At 35.4% G+C, this 15138-nt stretch overlaps 1 pseudogene; it reads left to right on the forward strand.

Annotated features, from left to right (window-relative positions):
• The first annotated feature begins 463 nt into the window (after positions 1-463).
• The window catches only part of LOC107850512, a 32128-nt pseudogene continuing 17453 nt past the window's right edge, over positions 464-15138 (forward strand).

Genomic DNA, 15138 nt, shown 5'->3' on the forward strand with positions numbered 1-15138 from the left:
ATAAATAATTCAGTACAATATATTTTAGATCAAACCTGACTCAACCTGTAGCTAAGCCTCGCTTCCATCTTTATCGTCTTTGCGAGAATCTTGATGTTTTTGGCGACAACATGGTTGTTGCTATACCATCATCTCAGTTTATATGCTAAAGATTTAATAGTTTTGAAAAATGAAAGGTTTTCTGGTCTTTTCATTTTTTATTTAATTAAATGTGTATTAATTTTACAAAAAGGAAACGGAAGATCAAGAAGGCAAAGAAAAAGTTTTGAAAAAAGAAATAAATTGCAACAATAAAGAGGAAAGAGAAACTGTAAAAGTAATTCATTTTCTCGAATTTTTTTAAACATAAAATAGTGAAATAAGTTCAAAAACTTGAGAAAATAAATAAATAGAATTGTTGATGATAGAGAGTGCCACATCAGCAGCGTGTTTATGTTTCAGCTTTATATATATAGATTGACTGGCTCTACTTTGAAGTCAACTCAAAAACCCCAATACGTCTCTGTTACATATTGTAGGATCTTGATTCTCTCAAATCGTAGCAAGACACTTGCTAATTATTTTAATTATTGGTGGTGTTTATAATATTCTGCCAGATCATATGAAAACTGGGATTTGCGTGATTTTGCTCTTATAGTCTATACAAGAACTTTTTGATTTTTGCAATTTATCTCATACGTTATTTTTTTCATGTTTTTTGGGATAAATATAGTGAAAAATGGTTGCCTTTGGGAAGAAGTTGAAGGAAAGACAAATTCAGGAATGGCAAGGGTATGTACACCAAGTATCCTTTCTTTCATTTCAACCTGTTGGCAATCAATGTTGCTCGTACTCTCCAAAATTGTTGTACTACTTTTGAAAGATCCGACATGCAATTTGAGATATTTTTGAAGAGTTTGAGCAACATAGTTGGCAAGTAGAGATTGAATTATCTTTTATTCATCTGTGTTGGTTATGCAGGATTAGTTTCCTACCTTGAATCCTGTCATTTGTGCATGTTTTGGATTTTTTTTTCAAATCTAGCTATGTTTGAGTGTGTTATTTGTAATACTACTATTTATGCTTATGAAATAACATGCTGCTAAAGGTTCAATTCTCATCAAAGGCAGAAACACTAGGTGATTTCTTCTCGTCTATCCTAGCCTTTGTGGATAGAGTTACCTGGTACGTGTTGTTGTTGGGAGGTGGCAAGTATCCTGTTGAATTAGTCGAGGTGCCCAAAAGCTGGCCTAGACACCACGATTATCAAAACAAAACATGCCATTAAACTCAAGTATATGCTTTACGCTTCTTGAGCTTAAACTTGATTGCAATTCTCAGTGATAATGTTATTTGATCGAAATTGCTGCTTGTGATATCTATCATAGTCTGTTGGTTATGGTGTTTTGACTATCGCATTAGTTTGTTGTTTTTGTTGTTTCTTGTAGACTTTGCATTGTTCCCTTGTTAGTAACTATACTTTCTTCACTGTTTCCTTCTTCTTTATACCTGGTATTGCTGCACTTGAGCCGAGGGTCAGCCTCTCTACCTCCCCTAGGTAGTGGTAAGGTTTGTGTACAGTCTATCCTCCCCAGACCTCACTTGTGGGATTTCACTTGGTATGCGGTTGTTGTGATGTTATTTGATCGAAAAATAAGTAACATAAGATTTGCATTGCTTAAAAAGAAATTTTTTTTTTTTGCTTCTGGTTGTTTAGCTAATAAAAGAGCCAAGGGTTGCTTAGCTCGGTTCATGTGAAGCAAAGTTATTGAGCAAACAGAGAAATCAGTCAACAAGTTTGATTTCCTACACTTATGTTAATTGATAAGGATTATTTTGGACTTTCAGATACTATATCAATTACAAGGTAATGAAGAAGAAGGTTAAGGAATATGCTGATCAAATTCAGGCTGGAGCACTCAATCAGCGATATGTTCTTAAGGATTTCTCAAGGATGCTGGACAAGGAGGTACGGACTGTTACGTGCATACGTACTAATCCCTCGGTTCTAAATTGTTTGACACTCTTACTATTTGGTGGAATTAAACAACAATAACAACATACCCAATGTAATCTCACAAAGTAGGATTTGGGGGAATTAAACCATTTTCAAAATATTTTTTAGTATTGAGAAGCGTGATTTATAGTACTTCTATGCAGTTTCTGGTTTATGTAAATTTTTATTTCAAAAGAATTTAGAAATTAATATCCTAATCAACACTGAAAATTAGATGTTTTGACCTTCATACATTGAACCCAACAATTCTTTTCGGAATGGGGTGAATAAGTCGTACTTGATATTTTATTTAAGGAGATTTGTGGCTTGTGAACCAAGGGAAAAAGGGAAGGAGGAAAAGGGAAGGCCCTTGATGAAATCTGAACCCTTACGTAAGTGTTAAGAGTGAAAGTGCAACATACAGGCTGCAATTCATTCTCATCTTACTAAATATTTTGTTCCTACTGAAGTAATCTATCAAGTTCCGAGGTCTGTCAATCTTAATGGTTGAAGGTTCTCAAAGAATGTTATTGTATTAAGACTTGTTAAGTATCCCACATCGTAAAAGGGATGGGTAATTGGTTTCCTTATATGGACTTGGACAATCCTCCCCTCATGAGCTAGCTTTTGAGGTTGAGTTAGACCCAAGATTCATTCTTTACATGAAATCAGTGTTAGGTCCCGATGTTTGGCCCCCATATTATATTGTCCACGCTCCAGTTAGGGATGGGTAATTGGTCTCCTTATATGGACTTGGACAATCCTCCCCTTATGAGCTAGCTTTTGAGGTTGAGTTAGGCCCAAAATCCATTCTTTGCAAGACTTAAGAGTAATTCTATTGCTTCTCAGTGGATTACTTGTTTTTCTTTCAACAAAAATAGCTGGTGGTCTTTACTTGAAGAGCAATTCATGCCTGGTGCAACTTGAAACAGGAAAAAGACAAAATAAAGCAATTCGCTGTCCATAATACATGATAGATGCAAGTTTTTCAGTAGCAGAGGGCATATTATTAGTCAGATGCTTAGTGAATACCAGGATATTGAACCTTCATAGTACACAAATTCTTGTCTCCTATATCCATTTTCCCCGAAGAAATGGATTCATGGTTCAATTGATGATCTTTCTTTCCACATTTAGTTTTTGCTTCTCGCTTTTATATCAGTGAACTGGTTTCACCCGAGTTGAATTTTGGATTGGGATTTGGAGTAACAGTTGTCCTTAGATGTGGTCTGATTTTATCTATTTGGTTGTAGTATGTAGACATTTAGTCTGATTTTATATATTTGGTTGGAAAGATTCTTCTTGTAAGGAAGAGTTTTCTGTACATTGTGGAGTACTGATGTACAAGAGCTCCTTTTTGTCTTTGTAATGTTGCAGATTGAAACAACAAGGAGTATATGCAAGCAGGATATCTCAACTCAATGAACAGCAAGATTATCTTCAAGAACAACCTGATATATCCAAAGTAACTGAGCTATGAGAAGCTTATAGATCTGTGGGGCGTGATCTTTTACAGCTTCTCTTTTTTGTTGAAATAAATGCCATTGGATTGCGGAAGATCCTCAAGAAATTTGACAAACGTTTCGGCTATAAATTCACTGATTACTGCGTCAAAACCTGGGCAAATCATACATATTCCCAACTTCAGCAAGTCTTCAACAATGTGGTAATATGCTAAGCTCAAATACTAATGTCTTCCTCTAATAATAAAGATGCTGGTGCTACTACAGAACTATTAGTACCAGTACACCTTAGTCTAAAATATCTCTTTTATGAACTTCATGTTCATCAGGAAAAAAATTTAACTGAGTCATAACTGCACCATATGTTCTTAATCAATCATGAACAACAAAATATGGACTGCCTTAACAAATGTGATAGCTCTCTTTGCCATAAAGCAAGCCATCCCTGTCAGTAGCGCTAGTTGGTGTCACTGATCAGTAACAATAATTTCAGGGATTAGGAGCAGTTGTTGGAGCAATATCTCGTAATCTTGCAGACCTTCAGGACCGTGAGGGAAGCTACTTGTCAATTTATGATCAGCCTGCTCTTCCGCTTCAGGTTTTCGCCTACTTCCTTTAGTTAACTTTTAGGTATTTGATTAGGTTTTGTTAACATTTTTTTTCTGGCTAGTAAGTTTTTGAATTTGTGGTTATGCTCTACTATATTCTTATCTGGTATAAAGCTATTTTGCAGGATCTCGTAGTTGACTCAATGGAAGCAGCTATCGATAGATTAAGTTATTCAACTAACTTCCTTAACTTTTCAGTCCAACGTTCACTTATCATGCTGGAAGAGTTACCTACTCCTGTTGAGGAACATGTTGATGATCAGAGATACCATTTTATGGCACTCCTCGTAAACCTGGCAAATACATTCCTTTATATGATCAATACATATATCGTTGTTCCAACAGCCGATGATTATTCTATGAGCCTTGGTGCTGCTGCAACTGTTTGTGGTATTGTGATAGGAGCCATGGCTGTTGCGCAGATCTTTTCTTCTGTGTATTTCAGTGCCTGGTCAAACAGGTCTTACTTCAGATCCTTGATATTTAGCAGTATAGTTCTTTTTGTGGGGAATGTGATGTATGCATTGGCCTATGATCTCAATTCAATACCGGTTCTTCTTATTGGTCGTATATTCTGCAGGTAACTCTCTCTCTACCCCTTCTTTGAGCAAACACATCTGTACAAGTTTGCATGCATTCAACTTTCATTACAATTAATTGAAATATATTTTTGCTATAATTTGGGAGAAGGGTGGTGGATAGTTATTGTGTCTTACTTTTATTCCCTTCTGGGATCACATTTATGTCTAGCCAAACTTCATATATTCTGCAATTTTAAAGCAAAAGTTGGACTATAGTTAACATTATGTCGCTGTATTTTAGTAGTTGATGGGATTCATTATCCATTGTGATACTTTTCCATTGGGTATTCCTCCTTGATTATAAATGCTCCTTGTTCATCCAACCAGCTGAAATAAACTTTTTCAATCTTCTCCATACTGTTGCCAAATTTCCAAGATTCTGATCTAACTGTTGAGGATAGAATTTTAAAGCTGTTTTAGGGCAACTATCACAGAAACTTCCAGAAACAGAACTAAAAGGGAAGTTCCTCTAACCTTTGGGTGAATTTCTCATCAAGAGCAATAGTGCTCGGCTAAAAAGTCTCCTGGTAAAACATTTGCACAACCTAAAAGATTTTAGTGGCAACATAGGCCAAGAAGTCAGTCATCTATTGAATAATACTAAAAGTAAAACATCTCTTTGGTTACCATGTGTAGCAACTAAGTTTTAATGAAATGCTCAAGATCGTACAAACCAATAAATTTCTCACAAACAATGTGACTTTTATGAGGTTGACCTCCATGGAGGACCAGATGCGGGAAGCGAGACTGAGATGGTTCGGGCATGAGAAGAAGAGATGCACGGATATTCCAGTGACGGAGGTGTGAGAGGTTGGTTGTGGATGGTTTTAGGAGTGGTAGAGGTAGGCCAAAGAAGTGTTCCGGGCGGAGATGATTAGCGGACATGACGCAATTGCACATTACTGTGGACATGACCTTGGATAGGAAGTTGCGGAGGATACAAATTAGGGTAGAAGGTTAGTAGGTACTAGAGCATTATCGCACTTATCTTTCTATACTAGTAGTCGCTGTGTTTCTTCTATAGTTTCTTTTCCTTCAATTTCCGTCACTATCTACTGTCTCTTGTACTTCGGTTATCACACTATTTTATTGTAGTTACTGTACTTTTTTACCATGCTCTTTCATGATTTTTATAGTATGTTGCGATGATTTCTTCGATTTTATTAAATCCTTTTTCGATCTGTGCTTTACTATGTGTTTGTGTGGTATCTCGTGTCTTGAGCCGGGGGTCTATTGGAAACAGCCTTTCTACTTCATCAGAGGTAGAGGTATGGACTGCGTACATCTTACCCCCCAGACCCCACTAGGTGGGAATACACTGGGTTTGTTGTTGTTGTTGTCTTTTTCGATCTGTGTTGATATAATTTCCTTGAGCTGAGGGCCTATCAGAAACTACCTCTCTACTTCTCAAGGTAGGGGTAAGGTCTGCATAGGCTTTACCCTTCCGAGACCCCACTTGTGGATTATACTGTGCATGTTGTTGTTGTTGTACTGTGATTCTAGTAGCATCATCTGCTTTATCATCTATAAAACAGAATTCAGTGTGATATTCAAAAAGCACTTTGCAGTTGACCATAAGTTAACAAGATGGGGTTTTCCCCATCACTTGAATTGCAGTTTGGGTTCTGCCAGGGCAGTGAATCGACGTTACATCAGTGATTGTGTGCCACTTAGAATCCGGATGCAGGCTTCAGCAGGTTTTGTAAGTGCTAGTGCACTTGGAATGGCATGTGGCTTACTTCAAACAAATTTTATGGTTTACAAGCTAACTTTCAATCAAGATACTTTGCCTGGTTAGGTTATGGCTTTTGCATGGTTAATCTATTTGATATGGTTGTGGATCTCTTTTAGAGAACCTGCTCAAGAGACCGATGAAGTAAACAATGTTCCTCAGAAATCAAATACTGGTATGTTCAACTTTTTGTTATTATCATCAGTGCTCTCCTTGTGGTCTGAAATTCCAAAAATGCCTCCATAAGAGGTTGAAAATTTTCCTTTGCCCTTCGTTTCTCTTATCCTCAACTAAATTGATAGCTGTCGAGAGGGGAATGCCAAACTTTTAATTTCAAATTTTGCTGCTCTACTACATAACTGAAACAGTAAGTTCATAAGATATGTGGGAGCAAGGTGAAGTACCAAAAGAAGTAATGCATCTGGAGTTTTAGTGTTTCGATTGAATAATTATCTTAGCATCCTTGTAACTTGTTATTACGCTCTTGGAATTGCTAAATACCAGGTCTTTTAGGGGTCGTTTGGTAGGGCGTATAAGACTAGTGTAAAATATGATATATTAGTAATGTGTGCATTAGTTATGCCGATATTATTTCTTATGCAGTGTTTGGTTCGACGTGTTAAAAATAACTTACATTGCATATTTCTAAAAAAAAATTATTTGCAAAAATACCCTCCACAAATATACCTTCCACAGATATAACGGAAATGATGCGGAAAAAGATTTTGAGGGGCTAATGTGTCTTACCCATGCTAATGCATGCATTAAAGTCCTTTTTGCATTGCTAATACCATGATTTCCCATGTAGTGATTTTGCATAGCATAATACCAAGTAGAGTGCATAACTAATGTAAGCATGCATTAGTTATACATACTTAAAAAAGTGTACCAAACAAGGTATTAGTAATACATGTAGCTAATGCATGCATTATTTTTTCTAATGCATCCTACCAAAAGACCCCTTATTTGTGTCATTGTCTTACAAGAGCACAATCATTTGAGATGTATCACAACTGACCTATTTATTTAACAACGTGAAATGTTTCCAAGGATTATACAAACCTACCTCCACGAAAGAGTGAGCAGGAAAAGAAAAATTTAAATAACAAACCAAGCTAGTTGGGAAATAGAGTATGCATGATGGAGACGGGTTAGTCATATTCTTCATATCCTAATGATGATGACATGATGAGGTATATATAGGTGTATGAAAAAGTGGTTGAATTAGATTTTTGGTTGGATGCTTGGTGTTGAGATGAGAGTTTTAGAAACAAATTTCCAGACCAATTGTGCTTTGAACAAAGTGGGTTGTATTGCAGATTTTTGTTCAGACTCAGGTTTGGTATGTTACTCTTAGAAGAAACCTTAATGATTAGGCGCTAGATAGTTTCTATGAACTATTGCAACAATTGAAGACATGCTCATAAATAAGAACAAAGAAGATAAGCTAGTTTGGGTTGACAGTAGGGATAAATTATTTTTAGTGAATACCTGTTATAAAATGTTGTCGCAGCAAAATAGTCAGGGAGTTAAACTTGTCTTGATGAATGCTTAGGAGAACTAAGTCACCTACGAGAGTAGCTTGTTTTGGTTGGATAGCAGCTAGGGTGCTTGCTTAACTCAGAACAACTTATAGAGGAGAAGGTTATTCCCAGCGCTGGATTATGTAATTCTGAGAAGGAATCAGTTGCTCACCTATTCTTACTTGTAATTCTCACGACAATGCCGGGAACTATTCTTTAACATCATGGACATATCTTTGGTATTACCACAGTTCAGTAGTCTTTTGGAAGGGAAAATCTTAGTAGCTTGGTTGGTTGGCTACCTGAACTTTCACTTTGTTGGTGAAGGTTCGATTTCCCAGCTTGTAACCCCTTCCTTTAGCCCATTTTTTTTAAAAGGAGAACTATTCCAAATTGCATACTGTAGACTATATGGTTGGAAAGAAACGAGGCATGCTTTGAGGGAAGAGGCTTTAGATACGTTTAGTTAAAAATAAATGTATCAAGAACTTGTACTTTTGATGTTATAGTAGTACACTAGATAGTATGTATTTGTTTTGAATTTTTGCATTTATTAGGGGCTAGTATGTAGTATGTTGGAGTGAGAACTGCAGGTATGTTCTGTAATATTCTCGGGACCTTCTTGGTACCATTTTAATAAATCTCTACTTATCAAAAAAAAAAAAAAAAAAAGAAAGAAAGTGGTCATTCGCTGAGGATTTCTTGTAAGTAAGGCAACATAACACTCGTCACAAGATGAGCCATCTTCTCTTAGGAAATGACACATGTCATGTTGCAAGTCAGGTAACGTGACACGTGTCAACCACCATGCCATATTTGATCAACCTTCAAAGTATCCAATGAAATCTTTTGAAATATTGTTCTATAATTGACAATAGCCCCCTACATATTTCAAAAGATTTTAAGAAGAAAGGGATTAGGAATAAAAGGGCAAAACTTGTTGGATTTTTATGGTCTAAATGTTGTAGGTTTGGTATCTTTTGGACTATGAATCAAACTAAGACAGTCAAAATTTAGCTCACAGAATTATTGATGAAATATAAAAGCTCAATGAACTAGTACTTTTATTGTAAGTTTGAGATTTTGATTAATCACATTTTGACCCCCCATACTTTTGATGTTTAACATAGTTTTGCGTAAATAGGTAGTGGATGTGCCACTGTGCCTGGTTTTTCATGAAAGCTCTAGAGACTTAGCCAAAATCTCATAGGAGTGGCCTTACTCCACTCTAATATAGGTGAATTCATCAAGTTTATATTCTAGACACATAAATTTCATTGGGTTAAATTCATACAAAATTTGGATTAACGGTGAGTTTGGTATAATGGAAAATAAGTTGGTTTTCTACTTATTTTCTCATGTTTGGTTGGTGAGTGAAAAATATTTTTCGAAAAATATTTTATGGTATTAGGTTGGTGAGTAGAAAATATTTTTTAGAAAAATATTTTCTTGTGTTTGATTGGTGAGTGAAAAAATATATTTTAGAAAATACTACTAACTGTTAACTAGTATATCAATGGCTCTAGCAACTCAACAATTTGTAAGAACTAATTTAAGCATAGCAAATAATATTAATATCGAATACTAAAATATTCCAATCACTAAATTTAAGAAACTATTAATTAGCAAATATAGAAGACACTTTTCAACATTTTGTCAGGACAATCTCAAGATACTACAAGCAATAGAAATATAACGGAACGACAAACTTATTCAACCTTGTGAAACAAGTAACATCGATGACAAAATGAAATATGTAATTAGCAAAAGTAACATAAGTAAGTCTTCCTCTATGCATATGAAAATAACAATACATTCAACAAACATTGGAAAAGGAAAAAATTCGGGCTTCACTATTTTTTATTTCAAGCAGTGAAAAATTGAAACAAAGCACAACGAAAAATATTTCTGAGAAACATGAATTTTAGTCATGTGAATATGAGTATTGTTGGGATGGGGAAGAGGGGTGGGGGTGGGGGTGGGGGTGGGGGCATAAGTCAAAGTTATCATTTTTTGAAAAATGACTTCCCTTGGTCCATGAGGGAAGTCATTTTCCCTCAAATAGAGGAAAATGCCATGAGGGAAGCATCTTGGAAAATGTTTTCCCAATATTTTACTACAACCAAACAAGGAAAAATAGTAAAACATTTTTCAAAAAACATTTTCCATCATACCAAACACACCCTAAATCCATATTCATTTGGGTTGAACAGTTAATTTGGACTACACAATTAGAAAAGTCTATTTTATTAAATTTAAGTCCAAGGTCCATTTCATCTTGGGGCCCAAACTCATGTCACGTGACAAATAACATGACACCTAGTTGAATTCAAGATTAAGATGATGCAACTTGTTTAAATGATGTAGCAATCCTAGTCAAATTCAAGAAGCTAGCAAAAGCCGCCAAGTGTCAATAATGACATGTCTTAGTCATTCATAAACAATCATGTCACATAGCATTTGTGATATGTTTGATGACTTAAGTGAACCAATCAGAATGGGGCAAAAGAGTTGATCAATACTTGGATCTTTTGATTATAATTTTATTGTTCTCTTGATTCTTCTCTCCTAAATTTCTCTATAATTCGAGGGCCTTCAGTAGTGTATTTCTCAAACTGCAGGATGGTTTGAACCTTCTAAAAATATGTTTGATCTCGATTGATGTTAGACAATAATTCGTAGTTTCGGGTTAATCTCCAAGCACAAATTCGTTGACCACTCCTTTTATGAACTATGTAGTCGATGCTGATGCTTGTTGAATGTCCCTAAAAAGTTATGTAACCCTCTATTTATAGTTGTAGGCAGTCCAAGTATAAATAGACTCCCTTGCCTCATTTTTACTAGTTCATGTAAGTCACCTAACTTATCACAAATGCTATGTGATAAAGTTATTTGTGATTGTCCAAGACATGTCATTTTGAACACTACTACTTCTTGAATTTGATGGTAATGTGACATGATATCTCAGTCAAATTCAAGACTAAGATGATGCCACATATTCAAATGATGCGACAAATTCCAATCAAATTCAAGAAGTTGTCAAAAGTCGTCAAGTGTCCAAAATGACATGTCTTGGTCATTCATAAACGATCATATCACATAGCATTTGTGATATGCTTGATGACTTACATGAAACAATTAGAATGAGGCAAGAGATTTCATTTACTTGGATCTTATGAGTACTATTCTGATGTTCTCTTGATTCTTCTCTCCTTAACTTATTTGTGATTGGAGGGCCTTCAATAGTGTATTTCTCGAATTGTAGGATGATTTGAATCTCCTTGAAATGTGTGATCTCCATAAATGTCGGTCAACACTTATTGTTTTGGGTTAATCTCCAAGCACAACTTCGTTGACCACTCCTTTGAAGAACTATGTAGTCGATGCTGATGCTTGCTGAATGTCCCTAGAAAGTTATATAACCACCTTTTTATAGTTGTAGGCAGTCGAATTATAAATAAACTCTCTTGCCTCAGTCTGATTGGTTCATGTAAGTCGCCTAACTTGTCACAAATGGTATGTTATAAAAGATTGGTTGTGATTGGCCAAGACATGCCATTTTGGACACTTGACAATTGTTTTTTGAATTTGACGGTTAAGTGACATGACATCCTAGTCAAAATAGAGACTAAGATGATGCCACATGTTTAACTGATGTAGCAGTCTATGTCAAATTCAAGAAGATACCAAAAGCCACCAAGTGTACAAAATAACATGTATTGGTCCTTCCTAATCGACCATATCACATAACATTTATGATATGCTTGATGGCTTACATGAACCAATCAGAATGAGGCAAGAGATTTCATATACACTTGAATCTTATGAGTAAAATTCTGATATTCTCTTGATTTTTCTCTCCTAAACTTCTTTGTGATTGGAGCACTTTCAATAGTGTATTTCTCAAATTGCATGATGATTTGAACCTTCAAGAAATGTGTTTTATCTCCAAAAATGTCGGACCAAACTTTTTTGTTTCGAGTTTTTCTCCCGGTAAAACTCTGTTGACCGCTCATTTAAAGCTAAGTTGCTCGAACTTGAGTGTGGTTTTTCGAGACGAGTGCAGATGTAAAGGCCGGATCCTTCATTATTTATTTTTTAAGATTCGGGGACACAGATCTAGGTATAGATATGGGTGCGAAAATTTGGCTAAAAATAATTCAAATATCAAAAAATAAAGTTATAAAACCTAAATTATGAGATAATATGTAGAAAAATTGAGGAGAAAGATTGATCAAAAGGAGATCAAGGAGTGACACAGAAATTCCAATATACAAGGTATTCCAATATCTTCAATTTCATCTTAGCTTTTGTTTTGATTACCAAAATGATTGAATTTGTTCGGAATTTCTTAGTCAATTTTGTTAAAAATACCAAAAATTGGTTGACTAGAAAATACCAAAAATTGGTTGACTAGATCGGGTATAGACCCACACCATGTCATATTGACACAAATGCAGAATCGAAAGTGAAGAGTCCGAGCATCTTAGATTTAAAGAACTATGTAGTTGATATTGATGCTTGCTGGTGTGAAGAATATTTAAAGTTGATTTTTTGGATAACATAGTTTTTCTAGTTAAGTTTCTAGAATATCTTGTGTAATTTCTAGGATAATCATCTTGAAGAAATATCTAGATATTCTAGGTAATTCTAGGTAGAGGATAGAATATTGATTTGTAGTATCTAGAATCATCCCTACATAAGTATATATAGGGAATGACATTAGGCATCTGGAACCAACCTAAAACCAATCCAATTCAAAAAGTCTTCTTCCATAACAAAGCTTCTCTTTTATAGCTTCCTCTTATTTCGTTGAATCTTTCGATCTTAGTTAACGATCTTGGGCTAGCAGAAGGTCTCCTCAGTTACACCTTTTTTCTGCTATTCTTTACATGGTATCAGAGCCAAAGTCGTAAATTGACTTGTGTTTATTTTAAGATAGTGTTTGTGGTTGATTCAACTGGTTTGTGCGAATGGATTTAAGCGGTCACATTAATGGACTGGGAATAGAGTGTTTAAACCAGTTCATACCTTGTGGGCGAGGATTTGTGGGATGTTGTTAACGGGATTAACATAAGTCCTTCGAATGACGGACCGGAGAAGAGTAGTGCATACAAGAAGTTGAAGCAAATTAATGCGAAGGTAGAGCTCATTTTGAAGAGGTCTATCTTCGTTTTATTTGATCATATTATAAGGTGTAAATCAACATATGAAATTTGGAGGGCCCTCGACTAGGTATTCAATAAGAATAATGAAGCCCGGCTACAAATATTGGAGAATGAATTGGCGAACACCACTCAAAGTTATCTTTTTATTGCCGAGTACTTTTTAAAGATGAAGAGCTTGTGTTTTGAGATTTTCTTATTGAATTTGGATGAGGCTATTTCTGAAGCACGAATGAGAAGAATTGTCATTCCTAGTCTGAAATCAGAATATATTCCCTTTGACATCAATTTAGGGATGGGCTCAACAACCATCCTTGGAGGAATTTGAGAATTTGTTGTCATCAAAGGAGTTACTAGCCAAACAATTGGCTGGTAACTTTGTCAAAGAAAGGGAAGGGAATGCTTTTGTAGCTGACAAGAGGCACGTTAAAGAAGAAACAAGAGATATGTCTCACTCTCGATCCTCAAGTGGTTCAAGCTCGCGTGAAATGTAGAAAGAGACTTTTAACAATTATAGTACGAAGCCTCTCAAATGTTATTGATGTGGCAAAGCAGGACACATAAGAAGATATTGCCGAGCCACGGAGAGCAACATAGCTCAAACTAAAAAAGTTGTTGAAGCAGAAGAAGGCTGGGAAAAATGCTTCGCAGCTGAAAGTCGAGCAATAGATGTCTTGGCTTTCATAAATTTGGAAATAGATTGGATCGGATATAATACAACATATCATGTGGAGCAAGAAGGCACCGATAAGAAGCAAGATGATACTGAAGACATTCAGACTGGTGACGTGATTGCTGCTATCAAGGAAATCAAAGAAACGGATCCTAACAATGACAATAAAAGTCTGAACGTGGAGGATATTGAAGTAGATTATGAGCAAATAGTGTCTAAAGCTCAATATGCCAGTGATGACTTTATCAGAGAAATTATTAAGGGAGATATAGTAGAAGTTGAAGTCTCTAATCAATCATCTATCATATTAAGTTCAATCATTGGCTCAAAGCAAATATTAGAAGGTGATGAAGAAGCTAACGATTCAATGAATGCCGAAGTTGAAAGAGAAGTCTTAATTTCAGATGAAAAGAGACATAGTATGATTGAAGAACTAAATAGAGAATCTAGTGGTGGATCTTATTATGGTGCTGGGGCTTCATGGGAAATTGATGGTTAGATCATCGCCTACTTAAATGAAGTAGTTGATACTGATGAAATTTCCTCATATCATAGAGTTGCATTGGAAGGAGAGATAACTCAAAAATTAGATCTTGGAGTTCCTAACTTTCCTATCATAGGTGTTTCTGCGAATAATATAGTTGTCGAGGAGCTAAGAGAAAGGGGGAGTTGAGAAACTCAACGACATGAAACTTGGCAAAGAGGTGATTCATATGGCTCGCAAAGGCCAACGATGACTATTGTCAAGTCAGTCCGCCACAAAGATGAAAATTTTGTTAATACATATTCTTGTTTCTTTGCAGGGCCGATCATTAACGAAAAATCATTATCATTTGAAGAGGCAAGAGGAGTCATGCAAAAATTGCTAAGATTTTCAGTAAGACGCGATTCAAAGCTTCGTTTGAGTTCTTCCGCTACAAGTTTGGGATAACTTTCAAAAAATCACTTTAAGGGGAAGTGAAAATATTTAAAGTTGATTTTTTGTAACATAGTTTTTCTAGTAAAGTTAAAAGAATATCTTGTGTAATTTCTAGGATAATCATTTTGAAGAAATATCTAGATATTCTAGGTAATTCTAGGTAGAGAAATCTAGAAAATGTAGTCTATTTGATATTTGTATTTAGGAAAGATCTAGATATTCTAGCGTGTTAGATATTTGTGGAAGAGGATAGAATACTCTAGATTTTTAGTATCTAGAATCATCCCTACACAAGTATAAATAGGGATGACATTAGGCATTTGTAACCAACTCCAAAACAATCCAATTCAAGAAGTTTTCTTCCATAACAAAACTTCTCTTTTATAGCTTCCTCTTCTTAGTTGAATTTTTCGATCTTAGTTAACGATCTTGGGCTAGTAGAAGGTATCCACAATTACACCTTTCTTCTGCTATTCTCTACAGCAGGATGTCCTTAGAA

Source organism: Capsicum annuum, chromosome 12, assembly GCF_002878395.1.
Source record: "Capsicum annuum cultivar UCD-10X-F1 chromosome 12, UCD10Xv1.1, whole genome shotgun sequence".
In the NCBI taxonomy this organism is placed as follows: domain Eukaryota; kingdom Viridiplantae; phylum Streptophyta; class Magnoliopsida; order Solanales; family Solanaceae; genus Capsicum; species Capsicum annuum.